At 38.0% G+C, this 18,038-nt stretch overlaps 1 pseudogene; it reads right to left on the minus strand.

Moving 5' to 3' along the window:
- Positions 1 to 6,966: 6,966 nt before the first annotated feature.
- LOC116639769 lies at positions 6,967 to 8,341 on the minus strand (annotated as a pseudogene).
- Between the last annotated feature and the right edge of the window lie 9,697 nt (positions 8,342 to 18,038).

Raw genomic sequence — 18,038 nt, forward strand, 5'->3', positions numbered from 1 at the left:
ATGTGGTAGTCTTGCAGCATTACTGGCTTTTGGTGATTTCCAAGTGTGCATAAACACAGTGAAAGTTCTTGGATAAATGGAATTTTTAAGCTCAAGGACACTAGTCTTTTTATTTATAGACCTCTGTGCTCTGCCCATCCAAATAATTCTCAGCTTGTTGTCTGCTGCACTGATGACATCTGAAATAATGTACTATCTTTGCCAGCAGGCTAACCACTTGTGAATGGTGGGGCACAAGTCATATTTATTGCCAAGATTAGAATTTGCAGATACTTCTTTTAACTGCTTCAATTTAAGATATAAACAGTTGGTCTTTTCTACCCTGAAAGTTTTCAAATTATCTGTCTCTCAATCATCTGAGGTTGCAGGTTATAGGCAAACAGTTCCTTTAATCTTAGAGAAGAAGTAAGTACTTCCTCTTTCAACTCTCAAACTGGCCAGCTGGTTACACCTTAAATTCATCATTCTTTTAGGATTTTGCTGACAACCCATGCCAACATTTTGCACATATTTTGCCATTTTCCCTAATACCGTATTATAGCCTTTGTGAGCATATGGTTGGCTTTCCAGTATGTGGCAGGTGATGATTTGACTAAATATTTTATTGGTATATAATAATAGTCTTGAGATTTTCAGTTTTCATTATCTGCATAACTAATGTGTACCTACCTAGTTCTGCCTCCAATCTCGTACCACATCTTAGCTTTTGTTACTTGAAGCACCTCCCTTCTGGGTACTACATCAGGTGGACTAAGTGTTAAATCCATATAACTGAGAAAAGAAATACTATTGGAAATGATAGTGGCTTAATTGAGATAGAAGTGTATTTCTCTCTCATGTGAAAGAGAATTTTGAAGATAAATCATCCAAGGCCACTCTACTGGCATCAGGATGTTATCAGAAAGCAGTCTATCTTCTTTCTACTTCTCCACTTTGAGCATAAGGCTTCCTTCTCTGAGGTTACCTCATAGTATAAAATGGCTGCTGTACCTCCATTCATCACTTTGTGATAGCAGAAGTGGTGGGGAAGGATAAAAAAGTATCTCTTTCTCTTGAATCAGTGGGCTCTCTTTCTTTAAGCAGTCTTCCCAGAAGGCCACTGCAAAATCATAAGCTTACATCTCATTGTCTAGGACTTAGACATATAATTTCATCTTGCTACAAGGGATGATGGGAAATGCAGTAATTTATTTGTTAACTGAATACAACTGGGATTTGGCTATTAAGGAAGAAGAGACTTATAGGTATCAGGATTCTGCAATTAGTAGTCTCTACCAGAGCCTCTGCCTTGAGACTTTTAATTTGTTAAACACATGTTCAGTTAAGCTTTGACATCTTGAAAGGACAGAAAATATTTTCTCTTCTTTATCATCCTCATATCATAATTTAAGTCATCCCTATTATAAAAGCAATTTACTCATCCTTCATATACATATGCCACATTTCCAACCTTTGTAGAAATTAATTTGTCATTACTCTAGCCTTATTTAAAAAGACAGAATATTTTACTTTATATAGTGTAACAGTAATTCTTTTACATAGATCTTTTCAACCTGACTGGTCCATTTCCTTTTCTTTTAAGTACATTTCAGACTGCTACTATGTTTACCTAAATAGATTTGTTTTCTTCTAATTGGAAATGACCTTAGTGATTATCTATTTAACTTGCTCATTTTGTAGATGAGGATGTTGAGACCTAGAAAAAGTACCTTAGGCCACTCATGTTACACAGCAAGGAATTAACAGACAATCTTTATGCCTATATCCTTGGATTTGTTTGCAATTAAATATGTTCATGTATTACTTTTTCTTTTCCCCAATCAAATTTCCTTCTACTTTTTTTAGTTATTGAGTTAAAGTCTACTTCCAACCATTCTTATTATATGCAGGAGATAAGTCATGACCCAAAATAATATTTCCTTTTCAAATTTCCATGAGGATGGAACATAGTATATTCATAAATCTGATATTTCCTCTCACTGAGGAAATCACACATACGATCATATATCTTCCACTTCAAATCTCATATATCTTTGAACATTTACATTTGTGTGACTGGCAACCCTTCTCCTATTATGATTTTTTTCCCCTTTTGGCCAGTGTAAAGAGCCCTGAACCAAGTTCCTATCTATGTGAAAGTAAGTTCTCCTTTAGGTCCTTCTTCTAAAATGATTCTATTACCCACCCACTCCATTCATTCTATTTGTTGATTAAGTTAACAATATTTACAGAGTACCTTTACATGCGAGGCTCCAAGAAATCTATGACTTAAGCTGGAAGCATGCAGAACAAATAACATGAAAACATATATTTTGCTTGATCCCAGGAAATCTCCTTTCAACTCCCAGATCTCTTTCCCTACTGTGATTTTCTTCCTACCACTTCTCTTTATCGCCAGAACACAGCATGTAGTAAGCAGCCATACATGTTTTTTGCATTATGTTGAACCTCAGACTCTGCTATGGCAACAACCCTTTCTGCTTTCTTCTTTATGCTCTAACATCTCATTTGCAGCAGATAAACAACTTGTAGTGGTTGCTTGTCTGGGAGACTGGAAGTTTGGTTTTGGTGCTTCACAGGGCGAATTCAGGACTTAGCATGTATGTGCACACTTCCAGGTTATGCTTTTGGTACTGTTGCTATTGCATTGTTCATTTTTTTTTCATATTAAATTTTACTTGACCTTGCTCACACCATACTGCCATCTTTTTATCCATCTCTTGGAAGGTAGGCTTGACCTTGAGCCACCTGTGCCCTTTTCACTTTCCTAATTCTTTTCCCTTTCCAAGCTCCACCCATTTACCCAGGTCGCTTCATGAATTCCTTTCAAACTGCACTATTGCTTTCTACAATACTGATTATCATGAATATTGAGCCTAACAAAGTGGCTAGCACTCGACAAATGAAAATCGTTTTTCTTATCTTTATTAAATGATCTTCACCATAAGTCTGTGTGGTGGATTTGACTGGCCTAGGATGAACTAACCACAGCATAAGATATTGACATGGTAGGGGCGCCTGCGTGGCTCAGTTGGTTAAGCGTTGGCTTTGGCTCAGGTCATGATCCCAGGGTCCTGGGATCGAGCCCCACATTGAGCCCCACATCGGGCTCTCTGATCCAGGGAAAGCCTGTTTCTCCTTCTCCCACTATCCCTTGTGTTCCTGCTCTCGCTATCTTTCTGTCAAATAAATAAAAATTAAAAAAAAAAAGATATTGACATGGTAGTTAAATACTATCCTGCAAATTATTACCACATTTGCAATAAGACACATCTGAGTTTAAGGCTTGGCTCTACCAGTCACCATTATGTGAAACTGGCAAGTTACGTGAACCCTTTGGAGCTCAGTTTCTTTCGGGTGTGAATTAGGGAATATAATACCTACCTCATTGGGATGATGTAACATTAAATTGGAATAAACATATCCTACTTGCCTGGTGCATGGCAGAAGTGCCAGAAAAGTCTGTCCTTTTTTATATGGAGCTTATTGGATGCTAAACCAGTGGCATTTATCAGATACTCCTCTTAGAGTTTTTATATGTATCTTCTTTTTTCTTTTCCATATCCATTTATAAAAGTCTTACTAATTATCTTTCACTGATATTCTTAAGAGTTTATAAGTGGAAGAATGTTCTTTCTCATTTTTCAAAAAAAGACATCAAGGAAGGAGAAAATTAACAGTTTGAGTGAGAAAACAACTTTTAGCCTGCATTCAACCTATTGCTGAGTATACTTGTTTCCCTGAAAGTTGAGGTAAAATATGCTGCTTCCCGGCAGTAAGGAATTGATTTGGTTTGGTTCTGAATAAACTTTGAGGGGGAAAAAGCCATATTTCTTCAGCATTTTCTCATCTAATCTATATAAAATGGAAACTGATTTAGGGTAAAGCTCTTCTGGAACTGGTCTTGTAAACTTAGCTCTAATAAACTAAATGTCAATGTGATAAAAAAAAAAAAAAGTCCTTACTAAAGAAAAAATATCTGCTTCCTTCCAATTCTGGAAAAAAAAAATATGCTTTGCTGCAGCTCTGAGAGGTTCTTTTTGGTATACTACTGTGGTTCATTCATTTACTTTTTGTTTAGCATGAGCTTCCAGGGAGAATTTGGGCAAAGTAGCCACAGTAGTTCTTTCAGTAGATGATGGTAATGAAGTGCAAGAAATATTTGTGTTCATGTCATTTCTTGATGAGCCCTTTTCCTCCAATGACCCAGATTGCACAACTGTGAGGAAGAAGGGCTCCTGCTCATCATACTCACAGGTGATGGAAATCTAGGATCTAAGTTTGACAAAGGGACAATCATGTGCTAATTCCAACAAAAGGACATTTTACAGAGAATACTGCAACATAACTTAAATAAAGGTAAAAAATGGGCTCTAGTGGAACAGGGTTGTAAAGATGTGTCTTAGCAGTAGCAACCTCTGGGAAAACAAAAAAACAAAACACTCTTTTTATTTTGCAGTACTTCAGTTCCCGCCTCAAGCCCTTCCATTGATTAGCACAGCTGCTGACCTGCTCCCTAACTGCGACTGGCCTTTTTGTTCTCCATTTTGCGCTCACTGTCCCCTTCCATCTTACTCAACTTCTTTTGGTTCCTGGAGTATTTCCTGTGCTCTGATTTGACTGGGCATTCACATGTTATTTCCTCCTCCTGAAGCCTTCTTCATTCTCTTTTTTTGCATGGATAACTCTTATTTATCATCAAAGTCTCAGATTAAATGCCTGAGAAAACTACTAAGCTTCCACACCCACACTGGGTTAAGTGCTTACAGAGTATCCCCAACTTCAGCTATTTTATAACCAGGACCTGCTACATCATTTACAGGTCCCATGGCAAAATGAAAATGGAGGGTCCTACTGGCAGCAGGGGAAATCAATCTCCCCTTCTCATGGGCTGTCATCTCTCTCTACACATGTCGGACAATTACTCCCAAACAATGCAATCTCCACCCTGGGATATACTTGATGGAGGGTGGATGTGAAGTACCCAACAAATGACCAGCTAAACTTGCTATGGCTCTGCCAACCAGGGCAGGGATGCATGCTACTTACACATACACATATGCCCTCCCCTCCCCAAAGATGCCTTGAGGTGAGCATCTGTCTCTGACTTTCTTTTTGCTCAAACATGGGCAAGCCCTGGATGTAATAGCAGAACACATGCTTTCATTGGCCACTAAGACCTGTTTCCCCATTGGTGATCAGCAGTGATTGGGGTGCCAAAGGGAAGAAAGCTGGGAGCTAAGAACCCTCCTGATGAAGGGGGTGAGCAGTGAGAGGCCAGACTGCATGAGCTGATACAACCTCCATTGTTCTACTGGATTTTATTTATAAATTATAACACAAATTCAAAAATAAAAGTATTAAACATTTCAAGACAGCCACTTCAGAGTTTAAACTTCAGGAAGTTGGCCCTTCTGGGCATACAGCCCAGTGTGACTGTTCTAGCTGTGTGCCTGTAAAACTGGCTCTGTTTAGGGGCGCCTGGGTGGCTCAGTCGTTAAGCGTCTGCCTTCGGCTCAGGTCATGATCCCAGGGTCCTGGGATCGAGCCCCGCATGGGCTCCCTGCTCCACCGGGAAGCCTGCTTCTCCCTCTCCCACTCCCCCTGCTTGTGTTCCCTCTCTCGCTGTCTCTGTCAAGTAAATAAATAAAATCTTTAAAAAAAAAAAAAAAAATGGCTCTGTTTATAACTGGTCACACTTCGTTTTTATTTTTTTATTTATTTTTTATTTTTTTAAAAGATTTTTATTTATTTATTTGACAGAGAGAGACAGCAAGAGAGAGAACACAAGCAGGGGGAGGGGCAGAAGGAGAAGCAGGCTCCCCGCTGAACAGGGAGCCCGATGCGGGGCTCGATCCCAGGACCCTGGGATCATGACCTGAGGTGAAGGCAGACGCTTAACCAACTGAGCCACCCAGGTGCCCCACACTTCGTTTTTATTGCCATTAAATTGTATCCCCTCCACTAGACATTTATAATATGGTCCCAATGTATTTCGTAGGATTAATTTCTTACTACTTCTGCTTTATATGGAAGCATACTTGTCCTTCCAGTTCCAGGTTAAATAGCTGACGACCCATCACTTCTCTTGTGAAATCTCTTTAGGCTCTAGCATCAGTTTTGGAGGGCAATGTCTCTGCGTACTCTGCATATCAAGAGTCCTTTGTTATGCCGTGGCATTTGACTGAATAAATGGTCAATCAAGTTGAACTGTGGCCTCTTTTATTCCAGAAACTGAGTTCCCATTATTAGATATCAACTTTTTTGATGCTGCTTAACATTGTTAAATTCAATTAATATTGAGTTTACCAGTTTAACATGCTATAGATGAAGGGTTTTTATGTACCAAGGTCTATGTATGTTTCCTCAGGTAAACAAACAAATATGATTATCAATACTGTTCCCTCCCTCCCTACACACATAGAGAAGTGCATAACCTAATAGGAGAAATAGAAAAGTAAATATAAAGTCAAATTCAATACTTTAAGTACTGTACTAGACACAAGAAAAAAGGTGTCTTTGATAGCATATTTATAGAGTTAGGAAAATCATAATGATGAGGAGACTAGGAACTGAAAACTATTGAGTGTTTTGGAAAGAATTAGTTTCTAGAAATAGAAAGGTCTATAGAGTAACTTGAAAGTCATTCAGCTGAAGGATTTTTTTCCTCATTAGACATTTGTTTTAACGAGTCTCAAAATTTTGTGACAGATTTTTGGTCACGTTGTTTCCATTAAAAAGTACTGATTTTAAAAACGAATAACTTAAAACTGCCACACACACACACACACACACACACAAATGGTCCACAGAACATTCTCCTTTCCTTCTGAAAGTTTTACAATGCATTGTTATCATTAACCAGTCTTCTACTATTAAACTTAAATGGTCAATTGACACAAACAGTTTTGAGACTGTTTTTCCACCACTGAATAAGACTGGGGTGGCAGGTACTGGGGATAATATTCATTTAGCCTTCCGAGCTTTCTGGGCAGACTCGGTGACCTTGCCAGCTCCAGCTGCTTTTTTGTCCACTGCTTTGATGACACCCACAGCAGCCATCTGTCTCATGTCACAAACAGCAAAACAGCTCAGAGGAGGATAATCAGAGAAGCTCTCAACACACATAGGCTTGCCAGGAACCATATTGATGGCAGCATCACCAGATTTCAAGAACTTGGGACCATCTTCCAGCTTTTTTCCAGAACGACAATCTAGCCCTTCAGCTCAACAAACTTGCAAGCAATGTGAGCTGTGTGGCCATCCAGCACAGGTGCATATCAGGCACTGATGTGGCCTGGATGGTTCAGGTTAATCACCTGAGCCGAAGCCAGCTGCTTCCATGGGTGGGTCATTTTTACGGTCATCAGTCACATCACCACAATGAACATCTTTGACAGATACATTCTTGACACTGAAGCCCACACTGTCCCCAGGAAGAGCCTCACTCAAAGCTTCCTGGTGCATTTCAACAGACTTCACTTCAGTTGTAACATTGACTGGAGCAAAGGTGACCACCATGCCAGGTTTAAGAACACCAGTCTCCACTCGGCCCACAGGCACAGTACCAATACCACCAATTTTGTAGACATCCTGGAGAGGCAGATGCAAAGGCTTGCCAGTTGGACAAGTTGGTGGCAGAATGCAATCCAGAGCTTCAAGCAGTGTGGTTCCACTGGCATTCCCATCTTTACGGGTGACTTTCCATCCCTTGAACCAAGGCATATTAGCACTGGGCTCCAGCATGTTGTCACCATCCCAACCAGAAATTGGCACAAATGCTACTGTGTAGGGGTTGTAGCCAATTTTCTTAATGTAGGTGCTGACTTCCTTAACGATTTCCTCGTATCTCTTCTGGCTGTAGGGTGGCTCAGGGGAATCCATTTTGTTAACACCAACAATTAGTTGTTTTACACCCACTGTGTAAGCCAGAAGGGCTTGCTCACGGGTCTGTCCATTCTTGGAGTTACCTGCTTCAAATTCACCAACACCAGCAGCAACAATTGGGAAAGCACAGTCAGCCTGAGATGTGCCTGGAATCATGTTTTTGATAAAGTCTCTGTGTCCTGAGGCTTCAGTGATGGTCACATACTTCCTGGTCTCAAATTTCCATAGGAAGATATCAATGTCACGTGATACCATGCTCATGTTCAACTTTCAGGTTTATCCAAGACCCAGGCTGAAGGAGCCCTTTCCCATCTCAGCAGCCTCCTTCTCAAATTTTTCAATAGTTTTGTATCTATCCCACACATTTGTAAATCAGATAACCAGTAGTGGTAGACTTGTACGAATCTGTGTGTCCAATGATGACAATGTTGATATGAGTCTTTTCCTTTCCCATTTTGGTTTAGGTTTAGCAGTGGTTTTCACGATACCTGTGTTCTGGCGGCAAACCCATTGTGAAAAAAAAAAAAAAAGCCAGCTGAAGAATTTAACTTATTTTGCACATTTTTAGAGGATAGAAATAGAGAAATAATAAATGGAGGTTATGAAGAGGTGGATTTTGGATCAAGGCAAAGACCTTTCTTAAAAATGAGAGTATTGAACAATGGAATGGATTTCCTCAGAAGGTGAGGATTTCCTCATTGCTAGAGTTACACAAATAGATGTGGAATGGCCAGCATCCCTTGTTGACTCTGTAAAGTAGAATGAAATGAGAAGATTTATGATGAAATGATTTGGTGTAGCAGAGAGTGGCACAAAATATCCCAAAGTCAGAACTTTAGTCCTGGCACTTCATTTTCCTGATCACATGACATACATGCTGACCTCTTTGACTTCATTTCCTCATCTGAAAAATGGAGACAAGTAGGGGCGCCTGGGTGGCTCAGTCGTTAAGCGTCTGCCTTCGGCTCAGGTCATGATCCCAGGGTCCTGGGATCGAGCCCCGCATCGGGCTCCCTGCTCCGCGGGAAGCCTGCTTCTCCCTCTCCCACTCCCCTTGCTTGTGTTCCTTCTTTCGCTGTGTCTCTCTCTGTCAAATAAATAAATAAAATCTTTAAAAAAAAAAAAAAAAATGGAGACAAGAGAACAAGAGAATCTGCTCCAAATGGTTGCTGTGAGCATTGAACGGGATCAAGTAGTTGAAGGCAATTTTCGAGTGCTATGAAATAGGAATTACTATTATTTATGTTGTTCATAAGAAAAATAATAATAGTCATGTGCATTATTTAAGTCTCTGTGGTCCTAGAAGATAGACAGAATAATTATCTTCTTACACATAAGAAAAGTATCGGATTACAAGTGATCTTCCCATAGAGATACAGCTGGTCAATGAGTGGAAGAACTGGGAGTCAAGACTTCTCCCATAGAGCTAGGAATGATTTCGCCTGTAGCACACCACCTTTATGATGAAGGGATCTGTGACATTTTATAGTTCCCAAAGTACCTTAGACTGAAGTCACTCAAGTAATAATAGACTGTGTTTAGACATCATTCTTCAGGTGATATGCTTATGTGATTTTTCACTCAGGGTACCAGGATAAAAATAACACATGTTGGCTAGATCTACCCTTTCTTTAGTAAACAGCACCTTTCTTTAATAAATGTTGATAGAACCTTTGTCAAATAGGAGCTTTAAAAAAGACGCACCAAGGGATTACTCAAGATGAACAGAATACCCACTATGGAATACCACACATATACATGAAATTATAAATGATATGCCCAACAGCTACTATTACTTTTAATGTTAATTACTATCCGCATTATTCTGGTGACTGACTGGACCATATTTCTGTTCTTGTCCTTTTCATCCACTGTCTTTCTCTGCATGTTCTCTTATTTAAATGTTCTAGTTCTTGATCCCACGGTGAGACAGGATGAACCAATCATTTCTTTGTGACAAGGGAGATATACTCTCTACAGGATGTTCTCAGTAATGGTTCAGTGTTCAGTCACATAAATGCAGATGGTTTCTGCCTAAACTATTCACAACTTAGAAACTATTTCGATGTCTATTCCTAATTGCTGAAACATAAATGTTTCAAGGAAGGAAATTTAGGAGATGTGACTATCTTTGTTCTCTATAAAAACCCGATATTCCTTGTGAAAATTTTCTGGGGCTTAGATGGCAGAAATTTTTATGGTTTTCCTTGCATTTAAGGGTAGAAAATGAATATCTTCTAGTCTGAGTGTTACTTTGTACCCCCCTCTGCTATTACTTAAATTTTCTTTCTTCTGTCTTTTCCCATTTTTGCCATCAAAAGTTCCCCCCACATCCCCACCCATTTATAAAATTTAGGATTAAAAGCTATTTTGCTATAACAAAGTGTTTTCTTCACAGGAGCTTGTTGTTTAACTGTTTGAAGACCACCACACTTCAGTTGCTCTTTGATACATTTAATCTCCTAACTATACACCAGAAAAGTTGAGAGAACGTGGTTACACAGCAGCCTTTGATTTTCTTTTCCTGTTAAAAGCTCACAATTCACTAGCTAAGTAGTTTGTGAATATTTTTGTATTCTTTTTATCTGTCAAAATGTACAATTTTAAAGGACCTGTGAATTTTTTAATCACATGGAGTTTTAATGCCAACTCTCTGCACTAGGTAATAGCATAAGAAGAAGGTCAGTCATGAAGCTTTAGCCCCACCAATAATTCAGAATCGCAATAAACTGGAAAATGTCCCTCCCTAGGAAGTCACAGCAGGATCCTTCATCCCTTTTATACCTGTTATATATTTCTGATATTAACATAATGGAGTTTATAAATCCATTGAAAAGGAAACATTCATAGACTTCCTAGCAGTAAATCTAGTCATTGCCTTGACTTCAGAATGGAAAAGAGGAAAATTCAAAATTCTTCTATTTTGAGAGGAATAACAATGGCACCAATCCCAGGGCCAGTTCGCTTTTCTTCTCTAAAAGCCTCTGACTGGCAGGGAAAGGCCCACCTTCCTCTACGCGGCAGTGCTGTGCTCGTGCCACGGTGTGTACTTTCATGCTCAGGGGCCATTTCAAGTACTATCCACTTATATTCCATTATAATCGATTGAATATTATACATCAAAAAGTAGAGAGAAAATGTTAAAGATTTTATGAATGCAAGCGAAATGATTAGAGCTCACAAAAGCTTTGAATTTTGAAACTTGGCTTCTATCTTGTCCTTACATAAGCATCTTTGATCTTCTCTTCACCCAGGTTTTTAGATGACTTTTATGTGGTCTTATAATTGTTCTATTATTTTAGGAGAATTAGTCATGTAGACGTCTTTTTTTTTAAATTTTTTCTATAGAGGTTATTTTTAAAAGGAAGTTTCCATTCCATTACAAATCAGGGGATTTCTCAAACCAGATGGAATTAGCGTTTACTCTTCTGTGTGTTGTAAGAAAGAAAAGATGGAAGAGTTAGTTAGGTTCTAATCTTAGCTCTTCCATAAAATAATGTTGTGACCCTGGGCAAATCATTCAACAGATCCACTTTAATTTTCCTCTTCCTACGATGGGCTACTTGTCACTTTTTTTTTTTTTTTCAGGATTAAAAGAGTTAATTTTGAAGAGACTTGAAAATTATCTTACAAATGTGAGGTGTTATTAATGTAAAAATCCAAGTTTTGAGGTTAGGTTTATAATAAACATTCTTTAATAAATAAGAAGAAACTGCACAAAGGACAGTCAGCCTCCCTTCAGATTGTATTGTTTTCCTATTAATAGCCACCCTTGATTGTGCCTTCATGTGCAGTGGCAAGTTGCCAAGGCTTTGCAAACTTTTCCTGTGGGGAACCCCTTAAGCGTAATCTCTCAGAATAGAGACAGGATTAGGAAACACCTGGAACTCTTGGTTTCTGCATGTGGGCCAACCACTGGAAAGTCTCCAAATAATGGAATTTTCACTATTTTTATGGTTCTACAACCATTGATTTACTATTTGCTCTGTTGGATAAATGATTTTTGAGCACTTTCTCTGTGATAGACACTCTTCTACACATAGAGATACAGTGGCAAACAAGAGACCATGTCCTTCTACTTTGAAAAGGAAGCAGACTCTAAGGGAAATTTTGGTGAAGCAAGTAGCAATTTTCCAGTAAGTCAGAGGTAGGCTCTCTTTGTGATACAGAAAAATTTACCTTCACCTCCTTTTTTCTTTCTTTCCAGGTGTACACCTGAGCAAGGGTTTTCATTCTATTCCTGCTTTTCATTTTTCCTGACTTGAGTAATGCAGTCAGTCCCTAGCCGTGGCACTCCTTGTCACATCCATGTTGATTTCTACCATGTTCTGTCATTTGTCTCTTTTGGTCTTTTGATCAGTGTGTGTAAAGCAATTTTTTCCTAAAGTATTTGCCATGAAAACAAACCTCATTTGAAGGCTCTGAGAAGTCCTACAGTAAAGAACTATCTTTAACATAATTTAACAAAGAGTTTTCCAAACTTATTTTGACCACAAATTGTGTCTCACCCCAACTCTCCCCTAATACTATCCCTTAGTGCTTATTATCTGAGTATCACAGGCTAGGAACTGCTGCATTAAGCAATCTTCAAACCCCCTACTAACCTCTTTCCCATAACTCTCTCTCAAAGGCAAGGTCTTGATAAAAAAGTTGAAACAAGAACATTTTTTCCCTTAGCAATATGTTTCCAAATTAAATATATATATATATATATATATATATAGCAAATATATAGCTATTAGATGATTTGTTCTAATTACTGAAAGATATTATAAATACAAAGCATCTGTTTTAAAGATTAGCATATTTATTCAAAATAAATTGAGAATAGAATTAAACAGATCAGCACACTGTAGTATTAGAAAATGTTGATGGCCTGAAAGAAAAAAAAGGTTAACTGTATGAGGAAGGTGCTAAAATGATAACAGCTATTGAATTATGTAGGTAGGGGAATCTAGTAATATTTCTAAAACTTTTGAAGATATCACCTTGACATAAAACACCACTATTTAACACATAAGCTAAGGCTTTTGTGGAAAATTAAAACATGAGTTGAGGTCTGGAGTTCATGGGTTTATTCCATTCTTTCCCTTTTTTTTAACTTTGTTGAGAAATAATTGACAAATATAATTGTATATATTTTATGTGTACAATGTGATGATTTGATATACATATACACTGTGGAATGATTACCAAGATCAAGCTAATCAGCATAATCACCTCCTCACATAGTGCTCTCTCTTTTTTGTGTACAAGTGACAGTGCTTAAGATCTATTCTCAGCCATTTTTCAAGTGTACAATATCATGCTATTAACTATAGTCACCATGTTGTACACTAGGTCTTCAGAATTTATTCTTATAACTGAAAATTTGTACCCTTTGACTTACAGCTCCCCATTTGTCCCTCCCCCTAGCCCCTGGCAACCACCACTGTATTCTCTTTCTATAAAATCAGCATTTTGTTTGTTCATTTTTTGTATGTTTTTGGTTTTGTTTTTTAGATTCCACCACCACAGAAGTGATAGCATATAGTATTTGTCTTTCTCTGGCTTATTTCACTTAATATAATGCCCTCAAGATTTATCCATGTCATCACAATGGCTGGATTTCTTTCTTTCTCAGGGATGAATAATACTTCAGTGTATATACACCACATTTTCTTTATTCATCTCTTGAAGGACATTTCTTTTGCATTCATCTGTTTTTTATTCTTATTTTATTTTTACTTTAATTAAAAATCTTATAAAAATGTCCTGATTGGAATGCCAATTCAGTAGGTTTTCTTGACAGTATTGTGAACAGATTTTATTCAAGTCTTTTCTGGCATGTGGTTGTGTTATATAGCTGCTTGCAAGGATCTAAGGAATGATGAAGTCTTATTTCTCAATTATAGATGAGGATGTCTTTTGCAAGGACTGGCATCTATGTCCTTGTTTTCCCCTTCCTGTTCCTTAACTCTGCTGATCCTCCAAGTTCTGCCATATTTTGGATCTTCTCTCTTTTCATTCTAGACATTCTCTCTGGGGCAATCCAGCTTTCATGGCTTCATATTATATTTGTATGTATTTGACTCTGAAGAGATATATCTTTAAGCAAAATGTTTCCCCTAAGCTCAAGGTCTAAACATATCCTCCTGCGGATGGCCCTTCCCTGTGCCACAATCCACTCATTTACAACATATTGAAACTGAACCCTTTATTTTTTACCTTAACCCACCCTGATACCAAGCACATAATGTAGAACATGCTTTATTTGCATTTCACTTCTATCTTTTGCAGATGTCTATCCTAGCATCTATAGTATTTTACTCTTTTCTGTTCAATGAGAGTCTTCCCTTATTATATTCTAACCTTCTCAAGAGCAGCAATTAAAGATATATTTTTATTCTCTTTTATCCTTATGTAAATATTTCATCCTCAGCATATAGCATAAGGTCTGGCATATAGAATGTTCTCGATGTCTATTTGCATTGAGTAGATCAGTCCAAGGAAAGAGACAAAACCAGGTGATGGGCTCTAGGGAAAGTGTGGCACTGTGATTTAGGAAGATACATTATCCTGAGAAGATAAATCTCTAACTGTGGGGTGAGTTCCAGGGGAAAAAACATAAGATCCCAGTTATACTATAAAAGTGGGTGAGAGTGAGGTTGACTTCCTATTACTGAACCTGAGAGTCAGGCTTCTGTAGTCGAAGAGCCAGAAGGTTTTGCTTCTACTGCCTTGGCAACTAATAGAGTGTATTAATGTTGTGTGTTGCCTTTCTCTCTTCCAAGTTGGAACTGCATGGAGGGCAGAACCCTACCACAATCATTTTTGTGTCTGTGGTCCTTAGCTTAATGCCTAGAATACAGTAAACACTCAGCAAATACTGTTAGATAAATAAATGGCATGGTTAGTAAAACTGTTTGAGTCTTACTCTTATGATATATAACTTAGAAAAAGTAATAACTACTTTAGTGGTTATTTTAATAATTAAATGGGAAACTGTAAGTAAAGCAGCACTCACAATGATTGGATGGAAAGTGCTATAAAAATACATCACTCTCCTTAATGTTTACTACTCTAAGACCAGAATTGTTTCCAAGGTTTGGAGGAAAAAAAGGGAGAAAGAAATGATAACGTGTTTTGCGGGCCTACCAAATGTCTGTGCTTTCAGATATTTCAGATACTCTTCTGTGAAGGAAGTAGACCATTTTCCAAGTAAGAAAATGGATGCCTCATGAAATTAAGTGCCCAGCCCAAACCAAACAGTTAAAAGGAGCAGTGATGGGATTGAAAACTACAGCTTCTGAGTCTGACTCATGAGCTCTTTTCACTGTAAGGAATAGGAATTAAATTTCCTCAGTAGCAGTGGGTAGGTGGGGTCAGACACGGGGAATCATACAGGAAGTTAATGTTTGGCCTCATATAAGATAAACTGATCATGTTAATTGTGCAGGGAGACTGGTACAGCCACAACCAAGACTTTTCAAAGAAACTAATATTAATTAATACTTAGCCAATGTTCTCTTCACCAATCACAACTTATCTTTGAATATCTCTGTATTCCCAAGAACTTCTCTGAGCTTTAAAAATACATCTTTCTAATATTAATCACTGGAAGAAAGGGGTGGTATTGTGAAGAAGCAGTGTCAATATGTAAAATCTCTTCTCTTGGGATCTTTGTATAATGACTAGCAGATTTTTCCCAATTTAAGGAGCTTTTCCATTCTATTTCCTTGTATGGGAAGACTCCAGTTTTGTGGATGATGATAAATGGATCCTTAATCACTCCCATTCTTACTCCTGTCTTCTCTCCTCCATCTCAGACTTGCTTTCAGGTCTTTTAAGTTTTTCTTCTTGACTTCATTTTTCTACATTAACAGATTTGGCAGAGCAGCTTGGAAAACCTCTGGGAGCAGAAAACCACATATTTAAATGTTTACTACAGCTGGGGAATTATAGTTACATCTACTCTAACAGATGACAGGGATGCCATATTTAAATGTCTGAAGGGTAGCTTACAGGGGTTTTAATGCATCGTCTTTCTTAGGTCCAAAAGACTCAAATCTATCTAATGTCCTAGGTTAAATTGCAGAATGGACTAGTCCTGTTAGCCTATGAAATAGAGTCATATTTGTTATTTTACAGTCTACATGCTCATACAGTCACACATGAGGTTTTCCTGAATGATTTTATGAATAATAATTTAGCCATGCATTATGCAGACCCAGGAAACAATCTCTTCCTTACTGATTCTTAGAGGAGACTTAGGTTCTCATGTGGTAAAAACTGCCTCATATGTCTTTGGAATAATGAAATATAAGGATTTTTTTCTCCAGATAATTAAAACCTTAAATGAAACATATATCATCTTCTTATAGGATTAAATTAATAATGAAAGTATTAAATTCTCTAGAAATGCTTATTATGGTATATGTTCTTTATTATTTTAATGTAGTTTGAAAATAAGAAGCGGTCTTGGGCATCATAAATGTAAAATTATATTAACTATGCAATCAATAAGAAATTACCAACAGACGCAAAAATAGTATTGAATGTATGACATAATATAGACAAAGTCTCCACTGTATTTAAAAATGGAAGCAAGTATTCTTATTGCTGGGTTTAAAGAGAACACAACAAACTATAAGCTCCATGAAAGCAAAATCAATTTTTCATTAACTCCTTCAGTTTATAGTCCTATAGTAACTTGCAGTTTTGGGTAGTACTTAAGAGCCCCAGGTTCTAGAGCTCAAGTGTCAGATTAAAAAAGGGTCTTCGACTTAACGGCATGATGGCCTTCAACAAGTCACTTCAGCTTCATGTGCCTTGGTTTCCTTGTCAGCAGTAGTGGGAGACTAATACCTACTTCATATGCACATTGAAGGAGGTAATAGGCTAAGAGTGCTTACAGTAGTGCTCAGCACATGTAAGACCTATATAAGTGTTTGCTATTATTATTGGTGTTTTTATTGTCATTATTAAAATTATCACTAGCATTATTGACGTAATGTCTTACAGTTAACTGATGATGAGGAATAAATTAATGAATGTACCCTAAACTACATTTTTTCCCTTTTTGTCACAAAACAAACAAAAACTTCCACTGCAAGGTTGAATGCATGTTAGTTGCTAGTCAGGCCTTAAACAAGAGAGCACACAAACACACACACACATTGTGAAGAGTTCTATGAAGGAAAAGAAGAGGATAAAATGATAAAGACTAAAATGGGGTGGGTGAGAAACTGATTTACATGGGATTGCCAAGAACAACCCCTCTGGGGAATTGGCATTTAAGATGGCACATGGAGGATGAGAAGAAGCCTGAATGTGAAGAGTTCAGGGGAGAAGCTTCCAGGTGGAGGAAAGAGCACGTATGAAGAATGGCAAGCAAGTCTGCTGGAGCCAGCCACAAGGTAAGAATGAGGTCAGGAGGGCTGGATCCCTCAGGAGCTTGGAGGTGAACTAAGAACAGTGGATTTTATTAAAAGTGCAGTAGGAGACTTCTGAAGGGTTATGAGCCAGAGAGTGACATCCTCAGGGTTTAAAATGTAAAAGCTCATTATAGATGCTTCCTAAATAACAAAATGGAGAGGGTAAGCATGGCAGAGACAATTTAGTTAACTACTGCCGTATTCTAATCCCGAGAAAATAGTGTATACACTAGAGCGGTAACAGCAAACAATGGGGGAGAAAAAGTGAATATGTGATGCACATAGGAGGCAATAGTGACTTACGACTGAAGTTTTCATATAGGGATCGAAGGAAAATAAGTCAAGAAGGACTCCTATGTTTTTGATAGTTCCCCCTAAATGAGAAAGCTGAGTGAGTAAAGGTTGTTGGGGTTGTTTGAGTTTGGTTTTATTCAAGTTAAAACCACAGGAGCTGTCAAGAAAGCAGTCTGATAGAAAAGTCTGGTGCTCAAAAATAAGAATCTTAGCTATTTGGGGAATTGTAAGCAAATAGATGGTATTTAAAGCTGTGATGCTGGATGAGCTCAGTTAGAGACAGGTGTAACTAGAGAAGAGTTCAGTGAGGGAGACGCTCTGGGACGTGAAGTTGGACTCAATGATGCTATGGAAAGAGAATGAGAAGGGCTGATCACAGAGTGGGGGGGTGGAATCTAAGAGGGTGAAGTCATGGGATCCATGTGATATTTCATGAAAGAC

The sequence above is a fragment of the Phoca vitulina genome, unplaced genomic scaffold (genome assembly GCF_004348235.1).
Source record: "Phoca vitulina isolate PV1807 unplaced genomic scaffold, GSC_HSeal_1.0 scaffold2, whole genome shotgun sequence".
Classification (NCBI taxonomy): domain Eukaryota; kingdom Metazoa; phylum Chordata; class Mammalia; order Carnivora; family Phocidae; genus Phoca; species Phoca vitulina.